The sequence below is a fragment of the Martes martes genome (assembly GCF_963455335.1).
Source record: "Martes martes genome assembly, chromosome: 2".
Lineage (NCBI taxonomy): Eukaryota > Metazoa > Chordata > Mammalia > Carnivora > Mustelidae > Martes > Martes martes.
Window position 1 is genome coordinate 138362522 of NC_137889.1, and position 22183 is coordinate 138384704.

Here is a 22183-nt window from a genome sequence, read left to right on the forward strand (position 1 = left end):
GTTAAAGACTATCCTTCCACCATTGAATATCCTTGGTTGATCAGTTGACTATATTTGTGTCAGTCTATTTCTGGGTGCTATTTCTATTTCATTAATTTATGTGTCTATTCTTTCACCAATCTTATGCTCTGTTGATTATTATTGCTCTATAATGAGTCTTGAAATCTTTTTGTATAAGTCCATCAACTTTGTTCTTCTTCAGTCTGGTATGTCTATTTTAGTTGTCCTGTCTTTCCACATAAACTTTAATCAGTATCTACAAAATACATTGCTAGGATTTTGGTTGGGATTGAGTGTATATATCAAATAGGAGAGTCCACATCTTAACAACACAGTCTTCCAATTCACCAACACAGAATATCTCTGTATTTGTTTAGATATTCTTTGATTTCATCAGAGTTTTATGGTTTTCCTCATATAGATTCTCTATATATTTCTATTTATATTCAATTAGCCAACATATAGTAAATCATTAGTTTTTGATGTACTGTTCAATGACTCATTAGTTTCAATAACACTCAGTGCTCATCACGTCTATATGTATTTTATTAGATTTAAACCTAAATGTTTCATTTTTAGTGCTTTTGTAAATAGCATTTTTTAAACTTCAAATTCAAATTCTTAATTACTGGGATGTAAGAAAACAATCTCAATTACTGGTATGTAAGAAAACAATTAGCCTTGTCTTGCAAACTTGATATGCTTGGTTATTTCTTCTGGAATTTCTTTTTTGTTCAATTTTTTGGGATTTCTATAGACAATCACATCATCTGCAAACAAGTGCTTCCCAATCTGTATAACTTTCATGTTCTTTTATTGTGTTACTACATTAGCTAGTACTTCTAGTATGAGACTGAATAGAAGTGGTAAGAGTGGACATCCTTGCCTTGTCCAAATCTCAGAAGTATATAATTTTTCAACATTAAGTATGATGGTTAAAAAAAAAAAGTATGATGGGGACCCCTGGGTGGTTCATTTGATTGGGCATCTAACTCTAAGTTTTGGTTCAGGTCATGATCTCAAGGTCATGGGATTGAGCCCCATGTCCAGCTCAGGGCTCAGTACAGCGTCTGCTTGAGAATCTTTCCTTTTCCTTCTCCATCCCTTTTGCTCCTCATCCTGTTTGCAAGCACACACTCTCTTTCTCACTCTCTAAATAAATAAATAAAGGACTCTAAAATAAATACATAAATATATAAAAATAAATAAATAACATCTTTTTTTAAAGTATGATATTAACTATAGTTTTTTATATCAATGTTCTCTTTCAAATTAAGGAAGTTCCCCTCCATTTATAGTTAGGTAAGAGTTTTTATAATTGAGTATTGCATTTTTGTCAAATATTTTTTGCATTAATTGGTATGACCATGTAATTTTTATTCTTTAAACTATTGATATGGTGGCTCTTTGTCTTTAAAAATATAATACTTCTTGTCCTTCCATATATAGTACAGTTGAATATTACCACCTTTGTTTCTACTAATATAAATAAAACATGTATTAATTTTCTAATTTGATTGGAAATTTGTGCTTATATCAACAAAAGTTCCAGACTTATATTCTTTCACGATATTTTCTTAATTTAGATATCTATAATTCTTTACTGATGTAATTGTTCTTTTATCCCTCCACATATGATGTTATGTTTATTATTATTACGTTTCATAATAGATTCATTCAACAAGTATTTATTGAATGCCTTCTATGTGCCATTCTATTCTAGGTGCTAAGGACTGAGCACTGAGCAGACAGGTAATATCCTTGCTCTTATGGGACTTTCATTCTGGTAGAAGTGACAAAGCATAACTAAGTCAATAACTGCATACAACAGATCCTAATATGTACAATGGAAAAATAGGGTAAGGTCTGTGAATATATTGGGATATTAGAGGTTGGGTGCCAGTTCACTGAGTAGAGTCAAGAAGAATTTTTCCCATTTAATGTGATACTTGAAGGATGAGAATTTAGTTTGAGATTTTTCTTGGACTCCTGCCATCCAGCATGTATAATCATTCACAGCTTTGCATTATTAAAAAAAAATCAACAAGATAAGGCCAAGAACAGTGCTTTGTGATTGTTTAGTTTTAAACTGTGTCGGGGCGCCTGGGTGGCTCAGTGGGTTGGGCCTCTGCCTTCGGCTTGGGTCGTTATCTCAGGGTCCCAAGATCGAGCCCCGCATGGGGCTCTCTGCTCGGCGGGGAGCCTGCTTCCCCCTCTCTCTCTGTCTGCTGCTCTGCCTACTTGTGATTCTGTCTCTCTCTCTCTCAAATAAATAAAATAAAATCCTCAAAAACTAAAAATAAAAAAAAAATAAACTGTGTCAACTCAGCGAAGTGGGAATTACATTTCCCAGAATTCCTTTCCCTCATGGCTCTGAGTTAAGATTGGCTACAAGAGAAATTTAGGTGAGATAGGAAGACAAAATTAAGGCAGCAGTCATCTTTAAGTCTGGAAGGTTAGCACTGGGCCAGGCGCTCTTGCAGCTCCTACAGATTGATTGTGAATCTGCTGGCTGACCCCACTGGCATGCAGCAGCTGCCAGGGCCACAGCCCCATCCAAGCTTCTCCCACTCCCAGACCAGGAGCATGTTTGGCCCCCAGCTTCTCCTGCCAGATACCTCCACGATCAGAATTGGAAAAATGGAGTCTGAGGCAGGATCTAGACCACCCTCATCACACATTTCTATTTGTCCTTATTTTTCCCCAATTTCACATCAATCTTTTCTTCCTGAGTTCCTGCAGTGCTGACTTCAGGTCCCTCAAAAGCAACAACTTACACAGAATTTGAGGCAGTTTTTACAATTGTATAAAGTCAAATCTCAAAAAACAATGCCTTATTTCACATCATTCCTAGGAGTTTCACCTCTATAACTGAACCCTGATCAATACAGGGACCCACTATCAATTCCTTTCCTCAAATGATTTATGATTCAACTTAAAGAAGACAATCATTCAATGAACCATAATTCCTTTAGCTATACTATTACCTGCACCACATTTCTGAATATGGTGTCTAAGGATATAAGGATATCCTTAGGAAATTTATCAATACCAGTCTAAAATCAAAACTATCACACCTATAGCTTTTCCTAGGCCTCTCACTCTTCAAAAGACAGCATTTAAAAAAAAAAAAAGTTAATTTGGCATGATTCCTGGTGATCACCATTTCTAAGAGCTGACAAGTTACCCATTTAATAATTCCTTCCAGAATTTTGTAGGAAATTGCTGTCAGACTCACGACCCAGTAATTTTCAGAATTCATCTTTTTCTTTCTTTGAAAAAAAAAGGCACCTCTCTGCTTCCCTGTGATTCTTCAGAGATTACTAGTGGTTTTTCTCTAATCATAGCTATAAATTTTTTTCTATATCCAAGGATATAATTTGTCTGACCCTGGAGACTTGTATTAATTTAAAGCAGTTTGACATGCTCTTACTATTTCTTATCAAAATTGTTACCAGCTATGAGCTAAGGTCTATTACCCACTAGCTCTGGCCAAGTAAAAAACAAGTAGGGTGCAGCCCACAGAAGAAGCAATGCTGTTCAGTATGAGGTATATTGTAGTACTTCTCAAACACTAATGTGCATATAAATTACTTAGGATTTTCCAAAAATGTAGGGTTTTCTTTAGCAAGTATAGATAGGGCTTGAGATTCCGCATTTGAACAAGCTCCCAGAGGTAGCAAAACTGTTGGTTTTCAAGTAGTGAGGATATAGTGAGATGCAGAAGCACACTTACTGGAAAGCTAACAAAACTCTAAGGCCCATCACTTGCACTACCTGCTTGGAGCACTGGAAGTTGCCAGGAGCTATAGAATATTCTAGGTGAATGGGACAAAACCAGGTTGCAACTAGGAAGCATCTCTACACAAGCATTTCTGGTAAAGTACTTAAGGATCTCAGAAAAAAAGAGACTGAATCTTCAAGTTTTGAGTAATTTGTTGTGATTTCTTATCTCATTCTAAATATTCAATTTGTATCTAATCTTGTAAATTATTTTACATTCCTTTATTCAATGTAGGTTCCCCCAAAATATATAAATTTCAGACCCCACAAGATCCAGATCTATCCCAGTGGAGACTATGAAATCCAGAGCTACACAAATCTGGTATTAAATGCCACATCTGCCAGTTACTGTGAGGTAATGCAGACACATACTCTGGCCTGGATTTGAGAATGATCATGAAGAATGATGAACTCAGTTCGAACTTGCTTTTAATCTGACTCATAGAATAGGAACAAGAAATGCAAAAAAATATAGAAGACATAAGTACAGAGGAGGAGTGAGTAGCCGCATTGCTTTCCTTATATCTCATGAATGTATGTCCCAAACCTGGTGGCTTTGGCAATCTGTGTGAAGGGAGAGGCCCACCTAGGCAGAGTGTTCAACAATGGTGGACTTGTTTTATATGTGCTGGACAGACCCTACGGTTATCCCCAATACTCCTCATTCCTATTGTTAAGGGCTTTGTGTAAACTTCTCTCCACATGACTAGCTTCTAATCAACAGAATATAGCAAAGGTAATAGAATGTCACTCTTGTGATTACATTAGATCACCCTGGAATGAAGGACTAACTCTCCCACTAGCCTTGAAGAAGTCGTCATGTGTGAACATGTGTGAATGTCCTATGGAGAGAGACACATGCCAGGGAATGGCAGGTGGCCTCTAGGAGGCCTAGCCAGGTCTAGTCTCTAGGACCTAAATCCTATAATCCCAAGGACTGAAATCTGACAACAAACACATGAGCTCCAGAAAAGAATGCAGCCTGGCCAACACCTTGATTGCATGCTGGTAGCAATCTGAGCAGAGCACCCAGTTAAGCCATGCCCAGACTCTTGACCCACAGAAACTGTAGCATAATAAATATGTGTTGATTTAAGCCACTAAGTTTGTAGTAACTTGTTACATAGCAATAGAAAAATTGAAAAATTAAACCATCAAACCACATCGGCACCCAGCAACCACTTATACTATTTTATGAGGCAATGATTCTTCTTCTGAGGGAGGCACATCCCCCAAGCCCAATATCCTGGTTCCAAAACACAAAGTTCTTATGCAAGGCTTGGAGCTACTTCTTCTTCTCTTAGTCTGCCTTTCAGGTCTTGGGAATTTTCTGTGTTCATCTTTAGGGAACGCTATGAAAGATCTTGGCATAGCTTACCAGAAAGAGGAGCTATATAATTTATAAGACCCAGAAGAAAATGAAAATGTGGATCTTCTTGCTCAAAAGTTTTTAAGAACTTCAGGATGGTGAGAACAGAACATGAAACCAAGTATGGGCTCATCAGAGCAACTACTCATGATGTTGGAAATTCTGCCCTATTAGATATGCCTCGAGCACATCATTTAAACTGAGTCTCAATGCAGTCCTCTGTAGAAAATGGCATGCAGTATCTGGCAACACATAATACTGTAAAATGTGTGTTTTGAAGTTCCTGGTCTAGCATAGGTAATCAACAAATGTTTGCTTTTTTATCTTCTTTTCTGTCTGCTTATTATTGAGCCATCAACTTCAAGCACACAATCCTTCCTTATTCTTTTATTCTCCTAACACAGATAATACAGTAACTTAAGTCATCCAAAGAAAACTGGTGACATGTAATGCCAAAAGATGATGATTTTTGTGACGTGTTACTTGTTTTCAGATTTTTCCTCAGAACTCAAAAAAAATGGCAAGTTACATAGAGATTTACAACACAGATTCAGAAAGAGCCCAGGGTTCTCCAATAGATCTCTGTCATCTTACTACCTACTCTTCAAAGCTGGTAGTTAGAGAGCTTTCCCCTACCCAGTATTCCTGAGCAATGTGGCATACTCTTATCAATATGAGTGACACAATGATAGAGAACATCAAAGGGGTAAGTGCTACGAGTTGGAAGGAGGAGCTATAAGAACTAAGGCAAGTAGGTAGATTGAGAAAGACCCTTTGGTGTTTCTTACAAGGTAAGCATACAACTCACCAACACAACTTTGTTGGGAATAATTATTTTAGAAAGATTTCTATAGTTTCTCTCCTAGGAATAGAAAGGATTATGTTTACTTCCTATGTAATTTTTTGTCTGGGTCTATAGCTTTTTATAAATTGCTACTCCCTAACTTCTCCATCATATAAATTTGTGTACAGGGAACATACGACTTTTAATATTGGGGAAGAAATCAATTCATACTGAAAAAGATGGTTGGAGCTGGGGGTCTAAATTCAGAACATTTATACTTGCCCGCATACATAAGAGTCAGAACCACTGTAGCTTCTAGAGAACAAATGGAATTATCAACTTATTTCCTTTCATGCAAACATGAAAGGCAGCTTTCCATGTGCATGAGTAGAGTTAATACAATTCTGATTTTTAGTGATCCACCATCAAAGCCTATTCTAATTCAGTCACTAACAGAATCACAGGCAAATTCCCTGGCATCCTAAGATGAAATTCAGAATATCTTTTCTGAGATAATTTATATATATATATATATATATATATATATGTATATATTTTGAGAGAGAGAGAGCACAAGCAGAATGGGGGCACAGGGAGAGGAAGAGAGAGAATCTTAAGCAGGCTCCATGCTGACTGTGGAGCCAAATCTCATTACCCTGAGATATGAACCTGAGCCAAACTCAAAAGTCAGACACAACAAACTGAGCCTCCCAGGCACTCCCAAGATCAATTTAATAAATAGCAGTTATAAGCAATGAAATTATTAAAATTATAGCTTTATCATAATTTTAATTATTAATTTATTTAAATAATTATTATATGATTAACATTATTTAAATGATAGATTTATTATAATGGGTTGAATGGTGTTTTGTGGGAAAATCTAAATATTGGTAACAATGTTTTAATCATATAAGATCTCAAGTAAGTCATTTAGAAAAACATTTTTGATATACAGACGCCATATAATTTGGGAGCTGCATGGATCTATAAACCACCAATAGTAAAGACCAGAGGAGATTATAAAAAAGAAAGACAATGACACATTAGTAGTATATGTTTACTAACCTATCAAAATTGTTGCTTTCTATTCTTTCTACAAATCTAGAACTCCTAGCTTTTATTATTATTATTAATTATTCCATACCAGTGTGGTACACTGAAGTCAATACTAGTATGGCACTCCTCCTCTATTTTTCCTATATTCCATGTTCACAGAAAAAGAAGAAAAGTAGTGGTTGAAACCGTGAGAGGTTGGTCCATGTTCCACCTAAGAGATCAGGAGGCTGTATTTGGCTTTTAGAGAACAGAAAAGTAGACTTTGACTCTAGAGATAAAAATAAACAAAGGGAGAAAAAGAATGGAAGAAAATCAGGAAGGATGAAAAGAAAGCTAGAAGGTCATTAAAATTGCATGGTGATGTAGGGTCACAGCGGCAGAGACCTCAAAATGGAGTAGCAAAGACTGTAGACATATGGAGTTGAGCTCGAAACTAAGGTGGCAGCAGGTATAGGAAGAGATATCTGCAGTGCTCTTTAGAGAAATGAGCTCATATTTATTAAGCAAATATCATTACTTTTATGTTCACAGGAAAGAAGAAAGAATAGGGCAATTTCTGGCACCTCAATGACAGCTCAAACAAGTTCAGGTTCAATTTAGAGAGAATTACATCTTTTCTTTAAAAGTGAATATTATTTTCACAGTTTATTAATATCAATTCCATAAAGCTAAGTATCTGCCTTTCAACATATGATAAAATCAAGTAGATTTTCTCATCTCTGACCAACAAAATTCCAGAAAAGCAGTACTGAGGGTTCTAACTAAGGCTGAATATTAGAGGAAACTGAGAGAGGGGGATAGGTTGGAAGAAACGTTCAGGGAAAGATAAACAGGACATACTCAAAATACAAAATGGTGAGGAAAGTAGGACAGGAAACCAAAGTTATATTTGACCTGATACATGCTTACAACACATGCATTTAGTACTAAGGAATTTAGGCATTAATAAATTCCAGGAAAACAACTTTCAATTTAACCAAAAATTCAATTCTGTCTAGACCAAATCTGATCTTAATGTACTTCTCATAAAGGTGTCAGAAGTTACATGATTGCTTCTTTTTCAGTTGTGAATATAAAATTAATGAAATATGGAGAGTTCCTATGAGCTCATCTATCTCAAGACCTTAGAGGCTTTAGAAAAATCAATCTCATAATGCTCACTAAATTTGTGAACTAAGAAGTATTGAAACAATGCACCATATCATTGCTGTGGCTCTTTACATACATATGAGATAATCTCAATATGGCAGATTTTCAATAAGACAGTGGTAGAGTTGGGTATTGGCATAAGAGTAGTTGTTAAGAAAGCAGAAGTGGGGCGCCTGGGTGGCTCAGTGGGTTAAAGCCTCTGCCTTCGGCTCAGGTCATGATCTCAGGGTCCTGGGATCGAGCCCCGCATATCGGGCTCTCTGCTTGGCAGGGAGCCTGCTTCCCTTCCTCTCTCTCTGCCTGCCTCTCTGCCTCCTTGTGATCTCTGTCTGTAAAAAATAAATAAATAAAATTTAAAAAAAAAAAAAAGAAAGAAAGAAAGAAAGCAGAAGTGGGGGAGCCTGGGTGGCTCAATCATTAAGTGTCTGCCTTCGGCTCAGGTCATGATCCCAGGTCCTGGGATTGAGCTAGAATGGGGCTCCCTACTCAGCAGGAAGCCTGCTTCTCCTTCTTCCACTCCCCCTGCTGTGTTCCCTCTCCTGCTGTGTCTCTCTCTGTCAAATAAATACATAAAATCTTTAAAAAATTAAAAAAAAAAAAGAAAGCAGAAGTGGAGTGAGGTTGATCACATAGAGATTTATCCTATAGGGATGACTAGGTAAGCACTTCTTTCTCCAAATCACAAAGAAAACTGCATTCTGCCTGTCCCGTATAAGTTTGCCTCTGCCGAGGAGTCATCTTGCTGTTGCTCCTACTCACATGGTCTGGACTTGACTCCTCCCCACCTCTGTCCAGCTCACAGCTGGATACGAATAGGAGGGAACAGCTTTTAGTCATTATATGAAGAAACCTCATAACAGCCCATGTTGTTCAATATGGAATAGGTCATTTTATAAAGAGATGATTTTCCTGACACCAGACACACATGCACCATTCATAGGCACAGATAAGACACAAATATAAAGTGAATGTTTGTGGTTGGATTAGGTGAATATTTCTTATCTTTGATTTAATGAAATTTGAGAAGTGTTTAAAAAATCACAGATTAAAAATCAGATTGGAGGGAAGATTTTGCAATGGAGAAAAGAATCTATGGAGTCAGTAAGAATGAATCTTTATAAATTAAGATATGTCTTCATTTAAGGTATATAAAATTGACATTACAATACTAAACATATTGAATATAACAGCAAAATAAAACTTTATGAAAGTAGTCTTTCCATGAGAAAACAAACACTAACAATAAGAATTTAATTACTGTTGGGACACCTGGGTGGCTCAGTCGGCTAAGTGTCTATCTTCAGCTCAGATCATGATCCCAGCATCCTGGGATCAAATCCCACATCATGCTCTGGGCTCAGTGTGCAGCCTACTTCTCCCTCTTTCTGCTTCTTCTCCTGCTTATGCTCTCTCTCTCTCAGACAAATAAATAAAATCTTTTAAAAAAAGGAATTCAATTACTGTCTTTTAAAAAATTACTACAGAAAGGCCACTGCTTTACTTGCTAGTTAATGGTTCAACTGGAATGACTTATACCCTCTTTTTGTCTTGCTAACTTTTTTTAGAGAAATCTTATTTTAAAATAAGTTGGATGTAAATTGAATTTAAATAAAAATAAATAAATAATAAAAATAAAAATAAAATAAAATGAGGTAGAGATCTTCCCTATTAGCAATATTTATGTTGCAGGGAGGACTGCAGCACCATGTATAGACAATTTTTATTGACCTGGCTTCCTTTCCTCTCTTCTCAGTGTTTAGTTTTCCCAGTTTCATTTTTATGCATCCCTTGTGAAAGATTAATTTTTTTAAACACCACATTTTGCTACATTGGGATTATGATAAACAGAAATTTAGATCCTCTGTGTACTCTGAAAAACATTAAAATGATAGAAAACATACATTAGAAAGAATAGAGAATGTAATAACACTTCATGTAGCATATTATCCACTTTCTCCCAATCCCCCCCCTTTGTTACCAGTTACTGAGGCAGGTTCAGCACCAAAAGTATGAGGGTCTGGATGGGAAATAGTCAACATAGATCAGGTTGAGAGGAATGGCAGAATGGCTGAGAGCAGGTAAATGTGTCTTGTTGGACTTGCTTTATAAGAAGAAAATATTTTAAGACTTTTAAGGTTAAGAAAAATGCCAGAGAATTTTGGTTTCAGCTCCTGTAGGTAAAGAGCTTAGAAGACACAATTCCCATGTTTACAGCAAGAAAAAAGCTGACCAAACTGAAAATCAACAACTATTCTTAGACCAATCAAAGAATTGAGGTTGCAGGGTAAGCCACCACCCCTGTGAAGACAGGCAAAGTACAGAGAATCACAGCCAAGAACAGCTTACCTAGAGCAAAATCTGTTGAAGCCATAAATGCTAAAAATACCTGAAGTGCATATCACTAAATGAAAGATGTCAACCTGAAGACGTTGCAAGCTATATGATTACAATTATACAGCATTCTGGAAATGACAAAAATACAGAGATGTTTAAAAAATTAGTGTTTGGCAGATGTTTAGAAAGGGATAGGGAGAGATGAATAGGTGAAGCACATGGAATTCTTAGGGTAATTAAATTATTATGCATGGTATTATAATGGTGGATTTATGACATTATGCATTTTTTAAACCCATATAACACACAACACAAAGAGCAAAACTTAATGTTTACAAGTTTTTTAAATAAATCATTTTGGAGATCAGCGGATCCAAGGAAGTAAGATAGCCAGTGACAAATGACCCTCAATGTATTACAAATGTATGAAACGTATTCATTGAATGTGGCTGGGGGAAATGATGTGGACCTAAGTGACTTTGGAAACAAATGGAATCTCTAAGACTAAAAACAAAAGGAAGCCCATGTAAGCACTGTATTCTAGTTGATAAAGTTATTCTCATAGAGATATAAGTTAACAGTTCTAAAAGAGTATACATGTAAACTGGACCTAAGCAATTCAATTAATGGGTGGTAGATGGTGGGAGCTGGGTTTCTCCTATTAGGGTAAATGTTTACAGATAAGCAAGAAATAGAGACTAGAATAATTCATATAGTAATGGTTACAGTTGGAGCCATTAGTAATAAATCATTCCTAGCTTCATAGAGATAAATATGCTTAAATAGAGATGTGTGTGTGTGCACAGGTTAATATACATGCATATTTCTTTGCTATGTCAACAGAGAGAGTCTTAATGAAACAAACCTATGTAGTACTCATATCTTAGTTCTAATTCTGTTCTCCAATAAAAAGAACCTGGGATCCTTGAAGAAGTGGCTGATTCTAGGACTGAAGTAAGAAATAAATAAGATCAATCTGGATCATCATGTAAGGCCAAAAAGAACAAAAACAAACCTAAGAAACCCCAGATTGATGGGCGTATAATAAAAGAGTATTAGGAACCAAATGTAAGAGCTCATTTTGGCCAAAGCTAGAACAACTTAAGCAATAAATAAAGTTGTATTAGATTATAATCCAAAGTATAAAATAAATATCAATAAGCCCACAGAGATACAAATAAATGACTGTAAAGAAATTAATAAATGAGGGATGAGACATAGCCCAAAAATTTACATAGATACTCTGCCCTAAAGGAGGTAAAACATAATGCTGTACTCCTCGAGTGTGAACTGAAGGCACTGATTTCTTTCCAAGGGAATCGTATGAAAAAGGGGAGGAGCTTCCAGGTGGCTCAGTCAGTTAAGCATCCAACTCTTAATTTAAGGTCAGGCCATGATCTCAGGGTCATGAAATTGAGTTTCACCTCAGGCTCCACACTGCATGTGGAACCTATTTAAGATTCTCTCTCCCTCTTCCTCTGCCTCTTCCCCCACTCTCTCTTTCTCTCTCACCCTCTATCTCTCTCTAAAAAATGGGGAGGAGAGAAATTTTACAGTGAAGAAATTACTTCAGCCAGGTGATCAAGGTCAATATTAATAGTGAAAAATAATGTCAATAGTATGTACCCTCAGTATGATATGATAAAAATGGCACTCCGGGCTCCTAGGTGGCTCAGTCTGTTGAGTGCCCAAGTCTCAATATCAACCCAGGTCATGATGTCAGGATAATGGGATTAAGCCCCACAATGGGTTCCATGCTCAGCAGGGAGTCTTCTTAAAGATCCTTTCCCTCTCCCTCTGTCCGCCACCCCACATGTGCCCCCCTCAAATAAGTGGATAAGTAAGTGGATAAATCTTTTAAAAAAATGGCACTTTACCTGTGTTATCCCCATCCCCCCCAAAAAATAACTCCTATCTAATCATGAAAGCACATCAGACAAACCCAGATTGAGAGACAGTCTACAAAATATCTAAACAGACTCTTCAAAACTGTCAAGTTCATCAAAGACAAGAAATGGGAGAAAATGTCGTGATCAAGAGGACTCTAAAGACATATGCCAACTAAATGTAACATAGTATCCTGAATGGGATCTTAAAAAAGAAAAATAACATTATATTAAAAATAAGGATATTTGAGTAAAATATGAGCTTCAGTTAATAGTAATGTATCGATATTGCTTCATTAATCATATCAAAGTGCCACACTAACATTAAATGTTAATTATAGGAGAAACTGTGTGTAGGAGTATATAGGAATTCTCTGTACAATTTACTCCATTTTGATGTAACTCTAAAACAGCTAAAAAATAAAATCTATTAAAATAAGTGCCAGGATCAGGATGACTAGAAATCCCATATTCTGGGTTCCATACCTATCCATGTTACAAACTCATTTTATGACATTGAACCATCAGCTGTTTTGTTTTATACAAGAGTAGTTGAGAATTATAATAGTCAATGATAAATCTGTATCCAAACTCTGCTTTGGGTAAAACACTAGGTTTGTGCTTAAAAGATAAAATATCCTATAACAGGTAGCGAATCCTTGCTAAAAAACCAAAACAACAACAAAACAAAACAAAACAAAACAAAAAACAACTACTGTCAGGATAAGGGGGAGAAAAGACATTCATATAAGAAGGCAAATAGTAATATGAGGAAACACAGTAGCAACCAAGTCAATATAAGTGCTATGTAAGTTCAGAAAGATTGATGTAGACTTGAGCAATCAGAAAATGTGTCAAAGACAAACTAGTACAAGATTCAGAAAGTTACAAGGAAGAGAGGGCAGAAATATAATGAGCACAGAGAATAAAGCCATTCAGACAGAGTGGAGGAAAGCCCTAGAAGTCAGATAGATGCAAATGGACCACTTCTGATTGTGGAGGGTCTTAAACTCAACTTAAGAAATATGGACATTGTCCCTACTAGCAATGTCCCCCAAAATGCTGATCCATGGGGCAGAGAGCATAATAATTATGATATCCTAGCCAATAAGTGATTGGTAAATGTAAAGCATATATTAATAACTTTAATAATATATCTTTATTCTATGAAGCTCAATATATCTCTCAAATATAATCTCACATAAGTTTCTAAAATCCTTGAAAGTAGTAAAAGAATGAGATAAAAATGCCTACATAAGAGAACAGAAAATGGAGTTTCTAAGATAGATCTGTGACTAAAATTTGAATTTCCAGAGTGTCATACAAGAGAGATTTTCTCTTTGTTCTGCTGCATCTCCTTGAATGTTTGTTAAAATGCTAGAGGAGGGGCACCTGGGTGGTTCAGTTGGTTAAGCAACTGCCTTCAGCTCAGGTTATGATCCTGGAGTCCTGGGATCAAGTCCCACATCAGGCTCTCTGCTCAGTAGGAAGTCTGCTTCTCCTGCTCACCTCTCTTCTCTCATGTGCTCTCTCTCTCTCTCTCTCTCTCAAATAAATAAACAAAATTTTTTTTAAAAAATGCTATAGGAACTGAAAAAATCCTAACAGATATATTTTCATAACTAGTGGGCCTAAAAGGGGAAAAGAAATGCAAACTGGGGCAGAAAACTGATATAACTAATTTGATTGAGTAATAAGTTACACTATACTTTGAATATTTTATTTACATAAAAATATAGTACCGAATAGAATATTGTTTCAGATTGAGATCCTTTTTTCTCCCCAGATTATAAATAAACCAGGTAACCAGGTTCAGGGGTTGTCTTATTTTCTTCTTCTTCCTCTCTTCCTTTTCTTTCTTTCTTTCTTTCTTTCTTTCTTTCTTTCTTTTTCTTTCTTTCTTTTCTTTCTTTTCTTTTCTTTCTTTCTTTCTTTCTTTCTACTATTTAGTTCTAGTTAACACACAGTGTAATATTAGTTTCAGGTGTATATTGATTCAACACTTCCATACTTCACCTGGTGTTCATGATAACATGATAACATAACAAGTGCACTCTCCTTACATCACCTATTTAATCCATCCCCCACCTACCTCTCCAACTGTAACCATCAGTTCGTTCTCTACAGTTGAGAGCTTATTTCTTGGTTTGCCTCTCTCTATCCGCCCCCCTTTGCTTGTTTTGTTCCTTAAATTCCCCATTTGAGTGAAATCATATGGTATTTGTTTTTCTCTGGCTCACTTATTTCACTTAGCCTAATACCCAAGCTCTATTTATGGCATTTATGGCATTGCAAATGGTAAGATTCCATTCATTTTTATGGCTGAGCAATATTCCAAATATGTGTGTGTGTGTGTGTGTGTGTGTGTGTGTGTGTATGCATATATATATATATAATATCTTCTTTATCCATCATCAGTTGATGGACATTTGGGCTGTTTCCATAATTTGGCTATTATGGATAACATTGGTCTAAACATTGGGGTGCATGTATCCCTTTGGATTAGCATTTTGTATTCTTTAGGTAAGTGCCTAGTAGTGCAATTCCTAGATCATACGGTAGTTTTCCTTTTCCTTTTATTTTTAAAAAGATTTTATTTATTTAGTTGACACAGGGAGACACCATAAGAGAGGAAACACAAGAGGCAGAGGGAGAGGGAGAAGCAGGCTTCCCGCTGAGCAGGAAGCATGATGCAGGGCTCAATCCTAGGACCCCAGGATCATGACTTGAGCTGAAGGCAGATGCTTAATGACTGAGTCACCCAGGTGCCCCAAGTTTTCCTTTTTCTTTTAAAGGCTTGGAAGGTAAAAGTACAACATCAGCATGGGCATACTACTTGATAAGCACCACACTTCACCCTAGTTCCCTAACACCCAACACTAACACCATTGCAAACTTTTAGAAAACTACCAACATTTCAGAATGTTCTATATTAAAGAAAAACTATGATAATACCTAATATTTGTATGAACTCATTGTTTATCAAGTGTTTTCACACACATTATTAACTTTGGACTTTGGACTTCACAGCAGGAGTACACATATCATGATTTTATAGAAAGGAAATAGGTAATTGGAATATTGACATGATCTATCCAAGATAAGATGCCTAAGAAAGTGCCTGACATACTAGTTTTATTTTGAAAGCATCAATGACTTTACCTCAGAAATTTGCTGCCACATGAAGAGGGACTTTTAAATTCTGCTGTTTTATGAAGGTTCTTCTTTCATTTTATTTGATTTCAGTAATTCATCGAATACCGTTTTCTATGAGCAATTCACTAGAAAAAGAAAATGGCTTCATACTAGAAGGAGATTATAGTAGCAACAACTAAAATGGGTTTCTGCTATAGCATTAGCATGCTGTCCACTCAGATTCCAGGATGAATTTCACCACAGGTGGTAGGGGGCAGCCAGCAGGAGACAGATAGGTTGAGAGGGAGTTGATGTTGAAGTTCAGGATCAAGGCCTCCAGTGGGCCTATACCATGCTCTACCAGCAGCATGGTTCTTAACTTCTTTTTTTTTTTTTTTAAGATTTTATTTATTTGACAGAGAGAGAGAGAGAAGGATCACAAGTAGGCAGAGAGGCAGGCAGAGTAGGAGGGGGAAGCAGTCTCCCTGCCAAGCAGGGAGCCTGATGCGGGGCTTGATCCCAGGACCCTGAGATCATGACCTGAGCTTCAGCTGAGGTCACCCACTGAGCCACCCAGGCATTCAATTACTAGCTTGATATCTTGCCCACATCTTCGTACAGAGGAATTCCCTACTACCTTGTCTCTCTCTACTATAACCTCAAGGACCAAAATGGCCTTCTTTTTGCCTTCTTTCTAAGTTATAATTATTTCCAGAGCCATAACCCTTCCCTAAAATCTGGACCCTGAGACTGAGACTCTTCTACTTACCCACCCACTGAATACTACCCAAACCAGCCACCAATCGATATGATCCTCCCAAACACTGATTTTCCACCCAGATATTCTCACATTGCCTTACTTTGCCTTCTCTCTGCTCATCAGCCCATTTCCCACAATTTTAGCACCCAGTGTGGTTAACAGTAAACTTCAAAATAAACTTGAAAAGGCAGGAACCAAGAGAAAATTGTTTAAAAGTTGATATTGAGGTTTTTTTCACTTCTGAAACAAATATAAAGTTTCATATTTAATTCCACTAGGTATATTTGTATATGTGTAATTTTTTATTTTTAGTATTTTTTTAAGAAAATTTCCCTCCATTTATCAAAACAATGCATGCATATTAGGGAATTTGGTTTGGGGTGGGAGAGAGAAAAATACTGACTCTCACTTATCAATTCATGTCTAAATGAATATTAATAAGATGGATTGAATTACAATAGTTTGTCTTATTAATTTCACTTAGTATTTTGTCATGAACATCTTTGCCTGACATTAAAAATACCTTTAAAATGTTTTTGTTTCTATCATATGAAAGTATGATCATTTATTTAATCATTTCCCCAAGGCCTTTTTCTTTTACCTTATGAAACTACTTTAAGGTGAGGTCAAACAGGGAAATCAAAAGCATTCCCATGGGCTCAGAAAAAGTGACAGATTTCTTGGCCATATTCTCACTGTCATTAGAATGGAAAATGTCATGAGAGACATCCTAAATGGAAAAAATCACTCCACATCTAAGCACAGCAGTCTTTCCAAGCCACATAGCATAAGCAGAAGAAGGATGCTTTCCACATCATTAGCAAAGAGTTGGTGTGACAACAGCACCAATTTAATTCAGACATTACTCTGACTTTCAAAACTGAAAATGTAGTGTCCAAGACATTCTTAGAAATACGAGATAAAAAGTTACCAAAAATAATCTCCAAATGGATTGATCATGCCAAGTTTTCTCTATACCCTAACCTTAACTCTATGTCTCCATGACCAGACAGATATTTGTGACCAAACCAAAATATTGGCACAAAACGGATCTTTTTTACTGTCCCAAGTTGCCACGTGAAGTAAAGAATGAATGGCAACAATGCTATAGGACCAGGAATGGGTCAATAATACATGTTCATTTGCTTCAACACAAAGATTAAAAAACATGAAACACACACATAGAGTGGTTTTTTTTTTCTAGTAACAGCCCATCAGAAATCGAGCTCCTTGAAGAAAATAAGTTATCCTTTGCAACACAAAGAATTAAGCAGGAACAAATCTGCCAAAAATCCACCAGACTCTCAGTTAATGAAAGGCTGAGACCGACTTGACCATTTTCGTATTCCCAGCACCCAGGCCACTGTCTGGACAAGCACTGACCCACAGAAGAAACTCATTTAATATTAAATTAAACAAAGAAACAGAACTGTAAGCAGGGCACATATTTCAATGCAACTACCAATAGAGCAAAAACGAATTAAAGGCAAAATAAAGTATGCATTTGTTGGAGCAGTTGGGGTTCAAGCCCTGCAAGTTAAAAAAAGAAATGCATCTGTAAGGATTTCCTCAGAGATCTCAAAGTCCTAGAATGATGGTAATACCAAACACTCTAATCAACTGTGCATAGAAAACCGTGATTCAAAAGTCAAACAGAAAATACAAAATAAATAAATAAGGTGCAGTTCTAAACACAATGTATTTGTTACTGGGATTAATAAAACATTGTAGCAAGGTGGCTGAAAACAAATCAATATACAAAAGTCAATTGCATTTCTAAACACTAGCAACAAAGAGTTATAAAATGCAATAAAGATTCTACATTAAAATAGCCTAAAAACAAAATAGGAATAAATTTAACAAAATATAAGCAATACCTTTATGAAAGTATTTAAAGCTTCATTTAAAATATTAAAGAAAACTAAATGGAAAAGAAATTAAAGAAGACTACTATATAAAGTTCATATGACTCTCAACAGGTACAAAAGATATCATTTCTTTAAATTCAACAACCTATACAAAGAAAATAAACCAAAGATGCCAAAGAAAATAGAAATAATTAAACACTTTCTAAACTTGATAACAAGTTTAACAGCTACATACTAAAGCAAATACCATATTAACAAATAAATTTTTGACAGACCCTTTAAATTCAGAAATAAGACAGAGATAACTTATCATGGTTATTTAATATAAAAAAGATATAAGAAATAGAAAGAAGCAAAATTGTCATGTCACTATGATCATCTACATGGGAAAGCATTAGAATCAACAGAAAAAAAACTGAATTAATAAAAAGTTTAGCAAGGTCCAAATACAGGTTAACTTACAAAATTCAGAAACATTCCTAAATTACTAATAACCATCTAGAAAATTTCATTTAAAAAAATGATACCATTCATTATGGTGAACAAATTAAAACTACTAAGAAATTAACTTGGCGAAAATTACAAAAACCTACAGAGAGCAAATTTTTAAATTTACCTAAAAAATATTCATAGACTTGAATAAATGCATAATGTAGTTATAAATGGAACAAATTATGCTATAAATACTCCCCAAATCAATATTCTCCAAATTAATCTATAAATCCAACATTGGACTAACCAAAATTCCAGCTGTACATTTTTAAGAAATTAATAAATTTATTTCATGGTGTGTGTGTGTGTGTGTGTCTGTGTCTGTGTCTGTGTCTGTGTATCCCTGGATAGATACACCAAGTTAGAAAATAAAAGGACTCCCTCCCTACCACATTTTAACCCATAACAAGACCACAGTAATAACAACTATATGCAATTATGGAAAAAAAAATTAAACCATGGAACTAAAGTTCCTCCTGATAGATCTGAAAATAGAGCTTAGCAGTAAGGAAAAGACAGATTGTATAAAGTTGATGTTAGCTCATTATATGATGAAAATTAGTACTATTTATCATTCCTATATTATGCACAAAAGTTGGAAGACCTTAATATGAAATAGAGAAATATGACACTAACAAATATGAGAATATTACAAGTATGAAAATATTTTTTATGAATTTAAGTGGATGATAATTTCTTAAATAAGACACCAAACTCAAACTATTAGGTGAAAACTGATGTATTTAACATTAAAGGCTTCTGTTCCTTTAATGATGTAAATGAGAAAATTAATAGACTAGTATGAAAAGAATATAGGATATTAAAAAATTTCTGCAAAAATAGACAACCAACCAGAAATCACATGAAGATACAGATTTGAACTTCACAGAAAGAGAAACCTGAATGGCTAACAAATACATGAAGGTAAGCTCATACTTAATAATAATTAGAACAAAATCAAAGCAGGCGATCAATTGGTGGTGGTGAGAAGGACTGGAATCAGGGGATGAACAGAAAAAATGAAAAATTAAAACTAAATGAACAAATACCATGTTCTGGTTGGTTGTATATCATACAGATATCAGTTCTACCTAAACTGATCCACAGAAGCAACACAATTACAAGTAAAGAATCAATGACTTGGTTTTGGAGGTATTAATTCCACCTATCTATCTATCTATCCATCCATCCATTCATCTATCTCCTTATTACAAGCTTATTCTAAAATGTGTCTATGGAAGAGAAAAAGATCAATAGCCAAGACACTCCTAAGGAATATCAAAACAAAGTAAGAGGATGTGTCTTACCAGATATTAAGACTTATTATGTTTAAGTTATAAATAAAGTATGAAGTATATCAAGCTATAGTTTAAGATGGTATGGATTAGGGATAGATAAATAGGACAAGAGCACTATAAAAGATCCAAAATAAGAGATATATGGAAGCTTGATTTATTAGAGACTTGAATTGAAAGTTCATAGAAAAAGGAGGCATTTTTCAATAAGAGAAGCTGAGACAAAACGGGAAAAAATAATATAACATTAGAGTTTGTACTGATAACATACACAAAAGTAATTCTATGTGTATTAAATATAAAAGACAAAACATAAAAATTTAAGAAGATAGGATAGAATATCTTTAATACCCTAGGGCAGGGAACAATTCTTAAGTTAAATATAAAAAGCAGAGATCATAAAGGAAAATGTTGATGTGCCTAGATTGTATTAAACGCAAGGACTTCTGCACATTAAAAGATATCATAAAGAAAGTGAAAATTCAAGACACAAACTGGGAGATATTTGTAATGTTTAAAATATTATCATAAAAAAATAGAAAGGATACCTAGAAGTTAATCACAAGTGACAAACAAGCTAATGAGAAGACAGCAGTACTTAACAAAAGCAGCAATAAAAATAGCTAAAATAATTTTTAAAATGTAATTTAGAAAACAATTTGGCATTAAGTAGTAGGATATAAATATGTGTGTATAATATATGTATATATTTAAGATACATTTGTAGAAAATTAAAAATCTTAAACACATATATAGATAGATGATAGATAGATATTTCTCAAAATATTCATTTAATATCCCCTGCATTGGCAAAAAATATTCCAAGAGGACAATGGATAAATAAATTCTGGTATGTTCATTCTACGCAACTCTATGTAGCAATAAAAATTAATGAATGACAACTGCATGCAACTACACAGGTGAATCTTAGGAATATAACATTGAGTGAAAAAGCAAGCTATAGAAGAACACATAATTTCATTTATATGACTTCAAATGCATGAAAAACATAATAATAATACAGGTTTAGGGATAGAAACATATATGATAAAACTATGAAGAAAAAGCAAAATCCAGTTAGTATCTACCTCTTAGAAAGCATAAACAGAGTTACAATGATAAACACCCAAGGAGTCTCAAATGTCCTCTTAATCTGAAGTGGTAGGTATGCAAGAGATTGATGTTCTATCATTCTCTATAACATTATGCATACTAATAAATTTTTTGTTTTTGTACAATAGGTAAAAAGCAAAACATATAAAAGAGTGCTGTTTGAAGTTCCTCTTAATGTCCTTGGGCTGATAAATTCCATTTTTTTAAACCTGTGCTCTCAGTTTAAAGAAAAAAATTATTATTTATTATAGCATATCCTGAAATAGTGTACTATATATAGCAGATGATTAATAATTGTTAATTATCATTATTATCATCAACATCATCATATCTGTTATTACCCATGTAACTATCAATGTGGCCAAAACCATCTATGGCCTGTCTGCTTACCTAATGCTTTAATGCTTTCTATAACCAACAAAAATGAATTAAGTTGATGAATTATGACTTTATTCAACCATCTTTTTAATAATATATATCCTGTTGTTTTTACTACAAATCTTCTTTCTAAAACGTTCATAGTGGCAGCCTCTTTTTTTATGCCCCTTGTATGTTTCATCTCATTTTGGTCATTATTTACAATTTAAGACTACTACAATGCTTCCACATTCATGCTATTTTTTATATCCATTCCTCCCAAAGTCAGGCCCCTCACCTTTGAATTTGGTTTCAATATTCACATACAATAAGTGTGAGCAGCTTGAGCTTCATGCCGTTTTATACCCTGAAGCATAAAAAGAATATCCTAAATGCTTCCAAAGCAACAAACATAAAAATAAAGTTCAAGAAAAGCAAATGACAATATGCCATTATCATAATTAAATGCTAGAAAATAAATTTAGAGCAATGCCTTCAGAGTTTAAGGAAAAAATTTGGAACCTAGATTACCTGTTTTCAAATGTGGGGTAAAATAAATATATTTTCATATACTCAAAAATTCCATTATTTTTTTTCTTGCATCCATCTTAGAGGAAATCACTTGAGGATGGTTTATCAAAATGAGAATGCCAATCAAGAAAGAGAAAGACAGGGGCACCTGGGTGGCTCAGTGGGTTAAAGCCTCTGCCTTCGGCTCAGGTCATGATCCCGGGGTCCTGGGATCAAGCCCCACATCGGGGTCTCTGCTCCACGGGGAGCCTGCTTCCTCCTCTCTCTC